Here is a 16,376-nt window from a genome sequence, read left to right on the forward strand (position 1 = left end):
TGTAAGTCGCTTGGGGTATGTCTCTATCAGTTTTGCACATCGAGAGACTGACATTTTTTCCCATTCCTCCTTGCAAAACAGCTCGAGCTCAGTGAGGTTGGATGGAGAGCATTTGTGAACAGCAGTTTTCAGTTCTTTCCACAGATTCTCGATTGCATTCAGGTCTGGACTTTGACTTGGCCATTCTAACACCTGGATATGTTTATTTTTGAACCATTCCATTGTAGATTTTGCTTTATGTTTTGGATCATTGTCTTGTTGGAAGACAAATCTCCGTCCCAGTCTCAGGTCTTTTGCAGACTCCATCAGGTTTTCTTCCAGAATGGTCCTGTATTTGGCTCCATCCATCTTCCCATCAATTTTAACCATCTTCCCTGTCCCTGCTGAAGAAAAGCAGGCCCAAACCATGATGCTGCCACCACCATGTTTGACAGTGGGGATGGTGTGTTCAGCTGTGTTGCTTTTACGCCAAACATAACGTTTTGCATTGTTGCCAAAAAGTTACATTTTGGTTTCATCTGACCAGAGCACCTTCTTCCACATGTTTGGTGTGTCTCCCAGGTGGCTTGTGGCAAACTTTAAACAACACTTTTTATGGATATCTTTAAGAAATGGCTTTCTTCTTGCCACTCTTCCATAAAGGCCAGATTTGTGCAATATACGACTGACTGATTGTTGTCCTATGGACAGAGTCTCCCACCTCAGCTGTAGATCTCTGCAGTTCATCCAGAGTGATCATGGGCCTCTTGGCTGCATCTCTGATCAGTCTTCTCCTTGTATGAGCTGAAAGTTTAGAGGGACGGCCAGGTCTTGGTAGATTTGCAGTGGTCTGATACTCCTTCCATTTCAATATTATCGCTTGCACAGTGCTCCTTGGGATGTTTAAAGCTTGGGAAATCTTTTTGTATCCAAATCCGGCTTTAAACTTCTTCACAACAGTATCTCGGACCTGCCTGGTGTGTTCCTTGTTCTTCATGATGCTCTCTGCGCTTTTAACGGACCTCTGAGACTATCACAGTGCAGGTGCATTTATACGGAGACTTGATTACACACAGGTGGATTGTATTTATCATCATTAGTCATTTAGGTCAACATTGGATCATTCAGAGATCCTCACTGAACTTCTGGAGAGAGTTTGCTGCACTGAAAGTAAAGGGGCTGAATAATTTTGCACGCCCAATTTTTCAGTTTTTGATTTGTTAAAAAAGTTTGAAATATCCAATAAATGTCGTTCCACTTCATGATTGTGTCCCACTTGTTGTTGATTCTTCACAAAAAAATACAGTTTCTTTATGTTTGAAGCCTGAAATGTGGCAAAAGGTCGCAAAGTTCAAGGGGGCCGAATACTTTCGCAAGGCACTGTATCTCCGAATCTAACCACTTTAAGAAGGAAATAAATTCCACAAATCAACTTTTTTTTCTTTCTATTTTACCCCCTTTTCTCCCCAATTTTGTGTTATCCTATTGTTAGTAGTTACTATCTTGTCTCATTGCTACAACTCCCGTACGGGCTTGGGAGAGACAAAGGTCGAAAGCCATGCGTCCTCCGAAACACAACCCAACCAAGCCACACTGCTTCTTAACACAGCGCGCATCCAACCCGGAAGCCAGCCGCACCAATGTGTCAGAGAAAACACCATGCATCTGGTGACCTGGTTAGCATGCACTGCACCTTGCCCACAACAGGAGTCGCTAGTGCGTGATGAGACAAGGATATCCCTACCGGCCAAACGCTCCCTGACAATTGTGCGTCACCCCACGGACCTCCCGGTCACGGCCGGCTGCGACAGAGCCTGGGCGCGAACCCAGAGTCTCTGGTGGCTCTAGACCACTGCGCCACCCGGGAGGCATTCAAATGAACTTTTAAGAAGGTAGATTTGTTGATTGAAATGCATTCCAGATGAATACCTCAAGCTGGTTAAGAGAATGCCAAGAGTGCGCAAAGCTGTCATCAAGGAAAAGGGTGGATATTTGAAGAATCTCAAATATAAAAAATATTTTGATTTGTTTAACACTTTTTTGCTTACTACATGATTCCATATGTGTTATTTGATAGTTTTGATGTCTTCACTATTATTCTACAATGTAGAAAATAGTCAAAATAAAGAAAAACCCTTGAATGAGTAGGCGTTCTAAAACATTTGACCGGTAGTGGAGGTCTTCTTGGCATGGTTTCTCCCTGGGAAGGTCCTTCAGGAGGGGCTCTTGCAGGTCTGGGAGGGTGTCTCGCTGTTCTGGGCGAAGTGTCTGTTGCTCTGTTGCTCCTGTGTGAGGTGCTGGTGCTACGGTTGAGGGTGACGTCCTTCAGGGCCCTGGCAAAAGTTGGGATTGATGTTGTAGAGGTGGACCTGGTTGTAAAGGCTGTTCAAGGGTGGAGTGGTGGGCCAGGTAGACATTATGTTTTGAGGCACAGTCTTGTGAAATGCTTCAATTCACCCACTGTACGCTGGCAGGGTAAAAGTATATTTGTGGTAGCAGGGTGAAAATAACCACTTGTGCTTTGGGGAAAGTACAAGAAGCTTTTTCAATCACTCCCTTGAGTGCTGTGGCCACCCTTTCCTGCTGTGCCCTCAGGTCATTTGTGCCCATGTCTCAATTTACTTCTCTTTCCCCTCTTCCACAGCAGGGACTTAAAAGTGGAGTCTCTCTCTACCCATCTCTTTCACTTTCTCACTAGTCATCTTTCTCTCTCTTTCTGCAGAAAACCCAGGGTGGAAAGGTTAATGACAACACACCATGGGACAACCATGGGAACCAGAGCTCCTCCGAGATTGTCAGACGGAAGAACTCCCTTTGTGTTACTTTGGTTGTACTCTGCACAGGTCAAGTAGAGGGTTTGATGGCGGGAGAGCAGAACTAGCACATCTGTCCACTTTGATCAGAGTTCTCTAGGAACACATCCTAGCGTGAGGCACCAGCACGGTCAGCACCTCCACTTCCTCTGCACTTCCAGGCCCACCTCCCACTGAGCCAGCTCTGGCTGCAACCGCTTTCATCATCACCCCAGCGGCTGGTGGTCTGACAGTGCATTCCACTAAAGGAACAACATCTTACAGTATAGGATAGCGATACATGCCTTTCAGATGTTATTATCTCTCTGCAACATGGTGTTATTTCGAAGTGTTGATATTCTCACAATAGATCAAAGGAGGTTATGTGTTATCTGTGGTCGCCATCTTTACACAACCCTGAATTATGAAATTGAATTTAAATCAACTGGGACCAAAGCGGCTGCTGAAAGACACTGTTTAGACTATAAGTGCCAGAAAATTATTCCTAGGGGTTTGAAAAGATGTCAGTATCGAAATGAAATGGCTCCAATCATGATAACTATTATTAGATTAGATGTGTGGTAATTACATTTTCATTTAGTTCTCCCGAGTCCTTTACCCTTAGTAAAAGACAGGGGTTAAATATGCTCTCAACACAACACAAAGCTGCAATTCATTTACCAACCTTTTGAATCTCAGCACCCATAGAGAAAGAAACCGTGTTCCCTCATCCCTCTGAACTTAATTTATTTCACATTATTGTGGTGAGATGGCCGTTTGTTCTTAAAATACAAGTCAGGTGTCCTTGGAGACGCGGACACAAAGCCACTCTCTTGGTGGTTAGGATTTAATCATGCCTCCATAGCCGCCTGTCAGGATCACACGTATTTCTGGCCACGGTTAGCACAATGTCATATAATCATAACAGAATGGTTCCCAAACACCATTAGAATGATCCCAGCAGGAAATGGGGTCTGAATTGCATGAATTACATTCCACTGTATTAATTCGGCTCAATTTGTGTCTTGTGTAATTTTGGTGGGCCTTTTATGATGCTAGAATCAGGGTTGAATGGGTGAGTGACAGAATCTCAGTTTTAGCTTGTTATTAGCATTAGTGTTGTAACCACCTCAGATTGTAAGTTGACTGCCTGTTCCCTCTTCCAACCTATTAAACAGGTAGTGAGTGTCCTTGACATGCAAAGAGGAACAATATTGAAGTTACTTGGAAAATATGCATGTTCAGATTTGATTGTTGAGTACAAGCATAATGCACTCTGTCTGTTTCATTTAATTGTTTTGGATACACAACAAAAAATGTTAACCTTTATTTAACTAGGCAAGTCAGTTAAGAACAAATTCTTATTTTCAATGACAGCCTAGGAACAGAGGGTTAACTGCCTGTTCAGGGGCAGAACGACAGATTTGTACCCTGTCAGCTCTGGGGTTTGAAATTGCAGCCTTCCGGTTACTAGTCCAACTCTCTAACAACTAGGCTACCCTGCCCCCCCAATAATACAACATTGATTGTATTGATTGTTATATTGATATCATTAGTGGGCCTATCATCTTTTGATTGATTCAGTGTGATCGATTATCAGGGAGAAATTAGCAAAGCAGCCACTTGCTGGCATACATTATCAGTTTAGTGGTGAATATGTGTCACGGATCTCTCCGGGAACTTTCATTATGCACAACTGGCCTCTATTCCCACTGATTGTATTTGTATATATGTGCCCTTTGTTCACCATGATGCTGTCGATTATTGTTAGAATGTCCGTTGTTGTGTGTGAGTACCCGTGCTGTGTGTTTTGGGCTTTCGTGCCCTTGTGGATTGCGCAGATGATTACAGGTCTTGTCCCATGTGAAAAGGCACTCCTCGCTCTTTTGTTTGGGTTTCGACCCTGTGTTTTGTAATATTGTTTGTTTGGTCTTCGTCCCCGTGCCTTTACACGGCACGTTGTAATTTGGGGTAAAGAATAAAAAAAACTATTACGCATTCCTGCGCCTGTCTCCCAACCCTTCATACCAACGTGACAATGTGACAATTCCACTGACTAATTAACACATTATCACAGAACAGCCTAATGGCTAGCATAAGGACAGAGCACAATCCCTCACTCATGCACTGTTACCCAACCATTACTGTAATGAAATGTCAACAACAGCAAACAGGAGAAAATCATTCATATTAGAGTGTTTTAGTGTATTTATTGAGCACATTGAGTGAATGTTTGGGTTATCTGCATCCCAAAAGGTACTCTATTCCCTACGTAGTGCACTATTTTTGACCAGGTTCCAAGGGCTCTGGTCAAAAGTAGTATAATATGTAGGGAATACGTTGCCATTTGGGACAAAGCCCCTCTCAGAAGATATGGCTTTGAAGTTTATGGAATGTAAGGTTTGAGGGGATAGATCCTAAACATGTGTTTATGGTTATTGGAGCTGGCAGGAGTGCCAGGCGCCAGGCAGCTGACCCAGCAGGCCGTGCGTGAGTCTCCTCACTCTGCCTCTCTGAGCCCTGAGGAGAGAACCAGGAGGAAGGGCCGACTTTAGGAGCTCATAATTTCTCTAACAGAGCTCCCGTATACATGACTGTATTGCATAGTAGGCTTGTTTTGAATTGTATTGGCTGGTGTCCTCCGCGTTTTGATATCAGGAAAGTGAAACTGTAGGATTATATTATTTTAGTTGTTTTAAACCCATATTGTTTTATGGAGGATTTCCTTAGTAGCCCTTTAATGCAGTCAATGACCAAAAGCGCCCTCTTTGGACTCATGGGTGGAATTTTTTATAAAAATTATTTCAAAAACCCCAACGAAAATGTGATGTTTCTATGTCAAACAGTTTTGTTATATTTCAGTCTTCTGTGATGTTTATAAAGTGTAATATTGGGATTCAAACTCAAAATTGGATACATTTCAACTCTATATTTGACAGGGTAAAGGTGTGTTCTTTTGTGTGAGGTGTGTACTTTTGTTTGACTATTAAGAATCACTCTGTGTGACCCTGATTTAGCCCACTGCAGTAAAAGGTTAGGTAGGTCTTGGTGAAGCACGGTACGTGTTACTACTCCTAGTGTACACCGTGTATAGAGCAGTGAGCCACAGCAAAGGGCAGGCAGAGAGGGAGGACTCCATGATGTCATGTGCCCCCATTTGTTTTTGTAGTGGGTATGTGTTATCACAGCATGCTGGAAGTCTGCCAACAGGCACAGTTCATGTCATCATGATCTGCAGCTCTCTTTGAGTGTCAGTGACCTCCCACACTCACTGGGCCAGAGTGGGCAGCCCCGACCCCTTCTACAGTAGATCCCTCAGCAGCCCTGTACCCCTGTGTTGGAATTACACCTATTATCACTCAGAGGCACATTGAACAGCCTATTGTTCGACATTCCAAACACAACCATGCAAGATGGGGCACGCTCAAGATAAACACAACAGATCAGTGATTCTGGTCCGCCTGACTTATTCCCTCAGCCCGTTTTCTGAGAATCAGTGTTCTTCTGGGTTAGACGTGCCTGTAGCACAGTTAATTTGAATCATATGTGATGAGATCCCTGTCTTCCTCTTTGAGGCCCCGTAAATACGCCATAAAATCATCCAGCTATACTGGGGATTAGGGCTTGTATGTCTGCCGGCCCTGGGTTAGATTATTGTACAGCCTGTACATATTGAGGCTCAGACACAAGGCGGAGGGTCGGCCCTCTTTCATCCCCAAAAACACCCCGCGTGGCATGCCACTGAGGGCTTCTGTGGGTCCCGCTCTGCTCAGCTTCTCTCCATTGTCAACAGTAGTGAAACTTGGGGTGCTGGTGTGCATCCGTGCTCCATTCCATCAAGGAAACCACATCCATACACCTTCATCAAGTCCTCTTCCTCCAGCCAGCCTCCAGGAGCTCTGCACACGACTCTGGTCTGGGCCGTGCCTGTCGTGATGTGGAAATTGGGTTTAGGCCCTGGATAGAGAGAGAGAGAAAGAGAAAGGGAGAGAGAGGGAAAAAGAGTGAAAGCTAGAGATGGACAGACAAAGATATAGACAGACAGAGAAGGAGGGAGAGAAGAGAAAGACAGCGAGACACGGAGAGAGAGAAGAGAGAGAGAGAAAGCTCTCCTTCATCAAGGTGTTTGGATGGTTGATAGGAAGCTCTACTCCCACGCTGGCTGTGTGGTTTTGATTACCAGACCTAAAGTTCTGACCTCCGATTGAATAAATGGGGCCATGTGTTCTCTTCCCCCACATCTTGTCTTTGTAGGGAGTAATGAGGTCCTTTTAAAACCTAAGCGACCGTGGACCATAGCATTGTGGTTGGCACTATAATAGGGTCACTATTAAACAGCCATTTGAAGCTGTTAAGGAAGTGGTTTAGAAATAGACACCCAACAACATCAAAGTCTGTGATTAGCATCACATAAGGTTCTGTTAGAGCTACAGTACAGTATCTAACCGTCAGATCCATGTCCTTGTGAATAAGTTATGACGTCACGTTTTTATAAGTAGAAGGCATAGGCATGTTGTCCACTGGAATTGTAGAGTTATATACAATAAATGTTTGGTCTATGACATGTGTGGGTTGTACAGGAGGTTGACTGTATATTTTTGTGTGCTGCACAGGAGGTTGGTGGCACCTAAATTGGGGAGGACGGGCTCGTGTTAATGGCTGGAGTGGAGTCAGTGGAATGGTATCAAATGGAAACCATGTGTTTGATGCCATTCCATTCGCTTCGTTCTCGCCGTTATTATGAGCCGTCGTCCACTCAGCAGCCACCACTGGTGTACTGTCAGCGCTGAATGAGAGCTCCCAGTCCCAGAGCAACTCAACGACTGCACTGCTCCATGTATGGAAAATTAGGTTAAAGTTGTTCCTATTGGGGATGCTGTCACACCTTGGTGTGCAATACAAACATGAGTAATGATTTATTGATTTATACTTGCAGACAATTTACATCTGTCAAATATATACTGTAGATGCTTAAGCATCGATGTACTATGGTATCACTGGAAATAAAGGCTATTTCGAAAACATACGCAGAAGTATAAATGTCAAAATGTTTAGGCATTTATAGAGGACAATATACCTTACAGATTTTCTAGTTTAGGTCGTCCCATTCTATCCCCTGCAGACAGTCTGTTGTGGCTGTCCTGCTTAAATTAATGGATGCTAACAGCATTGCGCAAGACTGTCAGTTTGTATCAGCACTGACCCATTGAAAGCCCAGTGTTAGCAGCACCCTGCCCAGCAGACCATGGGACGGAGGGAGGGAATGCGCTGGGCTGGCTGGCTGGAGGTAGGTTGCTGACAGGCCGTCTGGCCATGTCAGGCCATCTGCTGCTGACTCACTCTCTACTCTACTCTTCCAGCCAGCCAGTCAGTCAGTCAGCAAGTCAGTCAATCATCCAGTCAGCCAGTTAGTCAATCAGTCAGTCAGTTAATCAACCAGCCAGGGAATGGTCAATTGTGTCCACATCCTCCTTTTCGGCCCGGTCGCCAGCCTGACCTGCTTATCGATTAGCATGGATTACTTTCTCCAAACCTCTCACTCTGGGCCTCTCTGTGGGTTTTATTAGAACATATTCAGCCTTTACGTATTGCTCTGTGTGTGTGTATTGCTCTGTGTGCGTATTGCTCTGTGTGTGTGTATTGCTCTGTGTGTGTGTATTGCTCTATGTGCATATTGCTCTGTGTGTGTGTATTGCTCTGTGTGCATATTGCTCTGTGTGTGTTTATTGCTCTGTGTGCGTATTGCTGGCAGGTTGACGTTTATTGTCATGACTCTTTCCCTGGAGGCAGAACTGAGCGGTTTCCACTAGATGGGCCACAATGTCAAAATGGTTTATAACGTAACAATTCATGAAAACATGTATTACTAATTTAAGGTTAGGGTTAGGCATTAGGGTTAGCAGTGTGGTTAAGGTTAGGGTTAAGGTTTATGTTTAAATTCTGATTGTATGACTTTGTGGCTGTGCCAGCTAGTGACCATTCTACAGAGCTGCCTCCAGTACATGAGCCACCTTAATAAATGACAACCAGCGTATTGTTCTCAAATGGAAATGCCAAAAACGGAAATTCCATGTTACTCTGTATGTGAGTATGTTTTGTGCCCACGCTTTATATATACCATCTGAATGACTTGGTAGAAAAGCTCAGGTTGATATTTGCAACTCATACTGTACCATTAAATCAATGACCTTTTCATTAACTGACTGTGATGAATATTGAGACTGGAGAGTGTGGTTTAAAATTGTACAGTACATGAAAGAGTGTTTGTTCAGTTGTACTGCTGGATGTGCCTGTGATCTTTGATGATGAATGCTAAAAGCCTAGTTCCATTTCACACCCCACCCAGACATTCAAGACCACAGCAATAAGTCATTCTTCCAACTTCCAACTTCCTCTATACTTTCAGGAAGCCAATGAACAACAAAGTGTTGGTTATGTATGACTTCCTAAAAGAGGATCCATTGTCACTTTATGTAAACTGTATGTACACAAAGGAACGGACCAATAGAAGAGTGAAAAGTACAGGAATTAGGGGTGGGCCCAAGCATAAGCTAAGCAGTTTCCAAAAATGTTGAACGACCACAATCCAATAAAGCAATGTAAGCACTGGAGGAATCTAAATAAACATCCACACAGATTGTTTTACGAAGCTGGCACGCCCAAAGAGCTACTAAAAAACATATACATGCAACAAATACTGCATTTCCCTCAGCTCCCTCAGTATAGTACCTATCACAGAACCATCTAGGCTACGTCCAAAATGGCACCCTATTCCCTATATAGTGCACTACTTTTGACCAGGGCCCATAGAGCTCTGGTCAAAAGTAGTGTACTATTTTGGGAATAGGATGCCATTTGAGATACAATCCCAATCTAGAATCCCAGTAGTAGGAGAGCTTTTGTGGAACTAGCTACTTGCGTAACAAGCTTTTGATGGTATTCCATTGCATGTGTGCAGTTTATATAGTGAAGTCAAAAGGATTGACAGATTAAACACAAGGAACGAGATCTTTCATTTCATAGGCGGTTGGCGTTCAACCATTTGTTTATTTGTCAAAAAACCTGTGGATTCCTCTGGCTCAACTACAGCTCCCTTTGTTATTCCACTTTGAACTTTCCAGTGCCTGTCTTGGCTTTGCTCACCAAGTAATATCAAGGCTAGGTTATGTAATCAGTGACTTCATCCACTGCTTACATAATTAATGCAGTCAGTTAGTAGTCAGTCAGTCGGTGTGATCCTGTTGTATATTCTGTTTACTGTGTTATTTTATTAACCACTTCCATCTCAAATTACCAGTAAGACACACTATACTTTTTTGCAAGTCAGTCAATTCAATTGGTTGTTCTTCATAAGAGTCTTCCCATTAGATTTAAAAGGATCCCTCATTAAAACTGCATTACTATACGATAAAATATTCTTCCCTGTTTCCCCAAGTCAAATCTAAGGATTTCTCCGCTGATCCTGTGTATTCAGCAAGGATGTACACAATGGATCCGGAAGGAGATCCAGTAAGCTTTGTTTGTTGAGATCAGCTTGGCTTTTGAGTGGGCGGGGAGGGGTAAGAGAATGGGATGCTGGGATCTAGTGGGAACTGGGCCATTTCCTTACCGGCTTGTTGATAAAACACTAAATCAATACCTCAATACCCTTGTCATTATTTTAATTACTCTGAGAGCCAGGCAGCGTTATTTTGAAGGACATATGTTTTCTCTCCAAGTGTATAACGCCTACTTACTCCCAATGGTGGATCCATACCAAATGAGTTGTGGATTTGTTGTTATGGTGCTGAACTATGCACTGCGCTCATATTCATCATATTCTGTAACAGTATAGCCATGGATAAATGATCTGCCAAGCACATAGGCCTAACAATATATTTATCTCACTGACAAAGAAGTGGAACTGCGGATTGGGGCCTTATGCTGCAGCACTCAATTTAACCCAACTTAATGTTACAATATGTTCCCATACTGTATATGAAATATATATCCCTGATATAGTAGCTAAGTTACCTTGATGCTACTGTTTAAACAGTATCCACTTACTGTACATTTAGTTAGAGTTTTTTTTTTTAAGTCTAAGAAGTTTAAGTCTAATCAATCCATCAATCAAATGTGTTATTAAAGCCCTTTTTTACATCAGCAGTTCTCACAAAGTACTTATACAGAAACCCCAAATAGCAAGCAATACAGATGCAGAATCACTGTGGGTAGGAAGAACTCCATAGAAAGCAGGGAGCCTATAAGGACATGGACTTTTTAAGAAACACTCTGATTTTGGTACGAAAGGAAAACAAACATAATAGACGTAGTGAGAATGAGAATGATAGCATGGATTGTTTGCAGGAAAAACAGAAAAACAATATCCTGAAGTCATAATTCTAAGCTGGTCAGCGGCGCTTTCCTCAGTGTTTACTTTTGGAAGGGGAAGAAATCGCTGGAGTGTAACCACATTGGAAGAATGTGTGTTGATTGCTATCTCACATGTCACATATACATTCTGCTGCAAGGAATGTTGGTGGTTTTTCCAACTAAATGGTAACAGCTGTTTCAGAGTGATGTGTTTGATGGAGGCCGAGAGAGTGGTCTGCTTTTATTTACTTTGGCCACAGCCTTGAAAGGGGAGTACTTCAAAAGGACACGATCTGCCATTAGACGCCAGGCCCTGCAGAGACAGAAATCCCTCGGTTTCCGCAAGCAAAACATGGCATGTGTTATTTTGGCCATTACTTTCTATGTGAAAACATCTGTTTATATTGGGGACTGGGCCACAGCTGGGGTTTTACATGTCAGCACTTTTGTTTTTACATTTAGGGAACAGTACAAGTCCAATTACGACAGGTGAAAAACACAGAGAGAGGTTCCTTTTTCACAGATTTGGGAAATGCGTTCTACACCTACATTCATTCTCGCACAACACAGAACAATTTGAATAAGATACCTTTGGTGTTTTAGGCTTTTTTAACATCAAGACTCCAAACACATCAAAATTAAATTCTTGCAACTCTATTCTCAGAAGCTTTTGTCAAGAGGACCGGTGAGAGGTATGACGTAACCAAGATCACAACGGTTTGAATCTGATTAAAGTTTCAATAGAAGAAAAGGCTGTTTATTATGTTGTATTATTTAGAAGACATAGCCTCTCTGAAAGTACCTCAACAGATTGACTCAATATTTTTCAACAGTAGCAGAAGCTAGCTGCTCGCCTTGCTGTGTGTTGCAGTCATGCTTCAAGGTTGTTACTTCCTTTTGAACTAAGAGCTCAGCTTACAGTCTCAGTCTCATCATCCATGGGGCTGTGACATCTCAAATGAGATTCCTACTACAGTAGACACTTTCAGGCAGAATGGAGGCTCTATCAAATACTGTAGATATGTTGGAATGACAATTAAGCCATGTACGGTGCATTTGGAAAGTATTCAGACCCCTTGACTTTTTCCACATTCTGTTACGTTACAGCCTTATTCTAAAATTGATTCAATTGTTTTTTTTCCCCCTCATCAATCTACACAAAATGCCCCATAATGATGAAGCAAAAACAGGTTTTAATATTTATTTTCAAAATTGTAAAACAAAAACTGAAATATTACATTTACATAAGTATTCAGACCATTTACTCAATACTTGGTTGAAGCACCTTTGGTAGCGATGACAGCCTCTATTCTTCTTGGGTATGATGCTACAAGCTTGGGGCACCTGTATTTGGGGAGTTTCTCCCATTCTTCTCTGGATATCCTCTCAACCTCTGTCTATTTTCTCATCTCTCCAGAGATGTTTGATTGGGTTCAAGTCTGGGCTCTGGCTGGACCACTCAAGGACTTGTCCCAAAATCACTCCGGCGTTGTCTTGGCTGTGTGCTTAAGGTCGTTGTCCTGTTGAAAGGTAAGCCTTCGCCCCAGACTGAGGTCCTGAGCGCTCTGGAGCAGGTTTTCATCAAGGATCTCTCTGTACTTTGCTCCGTTCATCTTTCCCTCGATCCTGACTAGTCTCCCAGTCCATACCTCTGAAAAACTTCCCCACAGCATGATGCTGCCATCACCATACTTCACCGTAGGGATGGTACCAGGTTTCCTCTAGATGTGACACATGGCATTCAGGCCAAGGAGTTATATGTTGATTTCATCATACCAGAGAATCTTGTTTCTCATAGTCTTGAGAGTCTTTAGGTGCCTTTTGGCAAACTCCAAGCGGGCTGCCAAGTGCCTTTTACTGAGGATTGGCTTCCGTCTGGCCACTCTACCATAAAGGCCTGATTGGTGGAGTGCTGCAGAGATGGTTCTCCTTCTGGAAGGTTCTCCCATCTCCACAGAGGAACTCTGGAGCTCTGTTAGAGTGACCTCTCTGACCAAGACCCTTCACCCTCGATTGCACAGTTTGGCGTGACCAGCTCTAGGAAGAGTCTTGGTGGTTTCAAACATATTCCATTTAAGAATAATGGATGCCACTGTGTTCTTGGGGACCTTCAATGATGCAGACATTTTTTGGTACCCTTCCCCAGATCTGTGCCTCGACACTATACCGTCTCGGAGCTCTTCGGGCATTTCCTTTGGCTTGGTTTTTGCTCTGACATGCACTGTCGACTGTGGGACCTTATATCGACAGGTGTGTGCATTTCATAATCATGTCCAATCAATTTAATTTACCTCAAGTGGAATCAAATCAAGTTGTAGAAACATATCAAGGATGATCAATGGAAACAGGATGCACCTGAGCTCATTTTCGAGTCTCAAAGCCAAGGATCTGAATACTTATGTAAATAAGGTATTTATGGTTTTTTTTATTTTTAATATCTTTGCTAACATGTTCTAAAAACCTATTTTCACTTTGTAAGTATGGGGTACTGTGTGTAGACTGATGAAAACAAATATTTAATACATTTTAGATTAGAGCTGTAATGTAACAAAATGTGGAAAAAGTCAAGGGGTCTGAATACTTTCCAAATGCACTGTATGTACCTACTGTACCAACCATCTGCAGGTATATTGCACTAGGTTTACGATACTTTTCATATGTCATGGTACATCTGACTTCTTGGCTGTCAAGCCATGATGACATCATATGTAGAGAGTGGCTTAACAATGACACAATTGTGACATGTCATGTGACTAGGGTAAACCTAGTGAATCTAAGGAAGTTTCTCGATTTTGCTCGTATATTGTGATAAATTGCAGGCCACACTACTTGCCTAGAGAGTTCTCAGCTATACTTTTCATGGCTGTTTATTTACCACCACAGACCGATGCTGGCACTAAGACCGCACTCAGTCAGCTGTATAAGGAAATAAGCAAACAGGAAACCACTCACCCAGAGGCGGCGCTCCTAGTGTCCTAGACTTTAATGCAGGGAAACTTAAATCAGTTCTACCAAATCTCTATCAACATGTTAAATGTGCAACCAGAGGTAAAGAAATTCTAGATCACCTGTACTCCACACACAGAGAGGCGTACAAAGCTCTCCCTCGCCCTCCATTTGGAAAATCCGACTACAACTCTATCCTCCTGATTCCTGCTTACAAGCAAAAATTAAAGCAGGAAGCACCAGTGACTCGGTCTATAAAAAAAATGGTCAGATGAAGCAGATGCTAAACTACAGGACTGCTTTGCTATCACAGACTGGAACATGCTCCGGGATTTTTCCAATGACATTGAGGAATACACCACATCCGTCACTGGCTTTATAAATAAGTCCATTGAGGACGTTGTCCCCACAGTGACTGTACGTACACAACCCAACCAGAAGCCATGGATTACAGGCAACATTCGCACTGAGCTAAAGGGTAGAGTTGCCGCTTTCAAGGTGCGGGACTCTAACCAGGAAGCTTACATGAAATCCCACTATGCCCTGCGACGAACCATCAAACAGGCAAAGCGTCAATACAGGGCTAAGATTGAATCATACTACACCGGCTCCGACGCTCGTCGGATGTGGCAGGGCTTGCAAACTATTACAGACTAAAAAGGGAAGCACAGCCAAGAGCTGCCCAGTGACACGAGCCTACCAGACGAGCTAAATCGCTTCTATGCCCGCTTCGAGGCAAGCAACACTGAGGCATGCATTTGAGAGCATCAGCTGTTCCGGACAACTGTGTGATCACGCTCTCTGTAGCCGACGTGAGTAAGACCTTTAAACAGGTCAATATACACAAGGCTGCGGGGCCAGACGGATTACCAGGGCATGTGCTCCGGGTGTGCTGACCAACTGGCAGGTGTCTTCACTGACATTTTCAACATGTCCCTGATTGAGTCTGTATACCAACATGCTTCAAGCAGACCACCATAGTCCCTGTGCCAAAGAACACAAAGGCAACCTGCCTAAATGACTACAGACCCGACTACAGACCCACTCACGTCCGTAGCCATGAAGTGCTTTGAAAGGCTGGTAATGGCTCACATCAACACCATTATCCCAGAAACCCTAGACCCACTCCAATTTGAATACCGCCCAAACAGATCCACAGATGATACAATCTCTATTGCACTCCACACTGCCCTTTCCCACCTGGCCAAAAGGAACACCTATGTGAGAATGCTGTTCATTGACTACAGCTCAGCGTTCAACGCCATAGTATCCTCAAAGCTCATCACAAAGCTAAGGATCCTGGACTTCCTGACAGGTCGCCCTCAGATGGTGAGGGTAGGTAGCAACACATCTGCCATGCTGATCCTCAACACTGGAGCTCCCCAGGGGTGCGTGCTCAGTCCCCCCCTGTACTCCCTGTTCACCCATGACTGCATGGCCAGGCACGACTACAACACCATCATTAAGTTTGCTGACGACACAACAGTGGTAGGCCTGAACACCGACAACGACGAGACAGCCTATAGGGAGGAGGTCAGAGACCTGGCCGGGTGGTGCCAGAATAACAACCTCTCCCTCAACGTAACCAAGACTAAGGAGATGATTGTGGACTACATGAAAAGGAGCACTGAGCACTTCCCCATTCTCATCGACGGGGCTGTAGTGGAGCAGGTTGAGAGCTTCAAATTCCTTGGTGTCCACATCAACAACAAACTAGATTGGTCCAAACACACCAAGACAGTCGTGAAGAGGGCATGAAAAAGCCTATTCCCCCTCAGGAAACTAAAAAGATTTAGCATGGGTCCTGAGATCCTCAAAAGGTTCTACAGCTGCAACATCGAGAGCATCCTGACCGGTTGCATCACTGCCTGGTATGGCAATTGCTCGGCCTCCGACCCAAGGCACTTCAGAGGGTAGTGCGTACGGCCCAGAACATCACTGGGGCTAAGCTGCCTGCCATCCAGGACCTCTACACCAGGCGGTGTCAGAGGAAGGCCCTAAAAATTGTCAAAGACCCCAGCCACCCCAGTCATAGACTGTTCTCTCTACTACAGCATGGCAAGCGGTACCGGAGTGCCAAGTCTAGGACAAAAAGGCTTCTCAACAGTTTTTACCCCCAGGCCATAAGACTCCTGAACATGTAACCAAATGGTTACCCGGACTATTTGCATTGTGTGCCACCCCCCCTTGTCCACCAATATATGTCTTTTGATCTGACATTGTACATCTCTTAAAGCCTGTCTATTACCCTCAGCATAAACTGCGTTCTTCCTATTAAGTAGTGATTTTTGATTTTGTGATACCCAA

The sequence above is a fragment of the Oncorhynchus mykiss genome, chromosome 8 (genome assembly GCF_057628025.1).
Source record: "Oncorhynchus mykiss isolate SJ-2025 chromosome 8, ASM5762802v1, whole genome shotgun sequence".
Taxonomy (NCBI): Eukaryota; Metazoa; Chordata; class Actinopteri; order Salmoniformes; family Salmonidae; genus Oncorhynchus; species Oncorhynchus mykiss.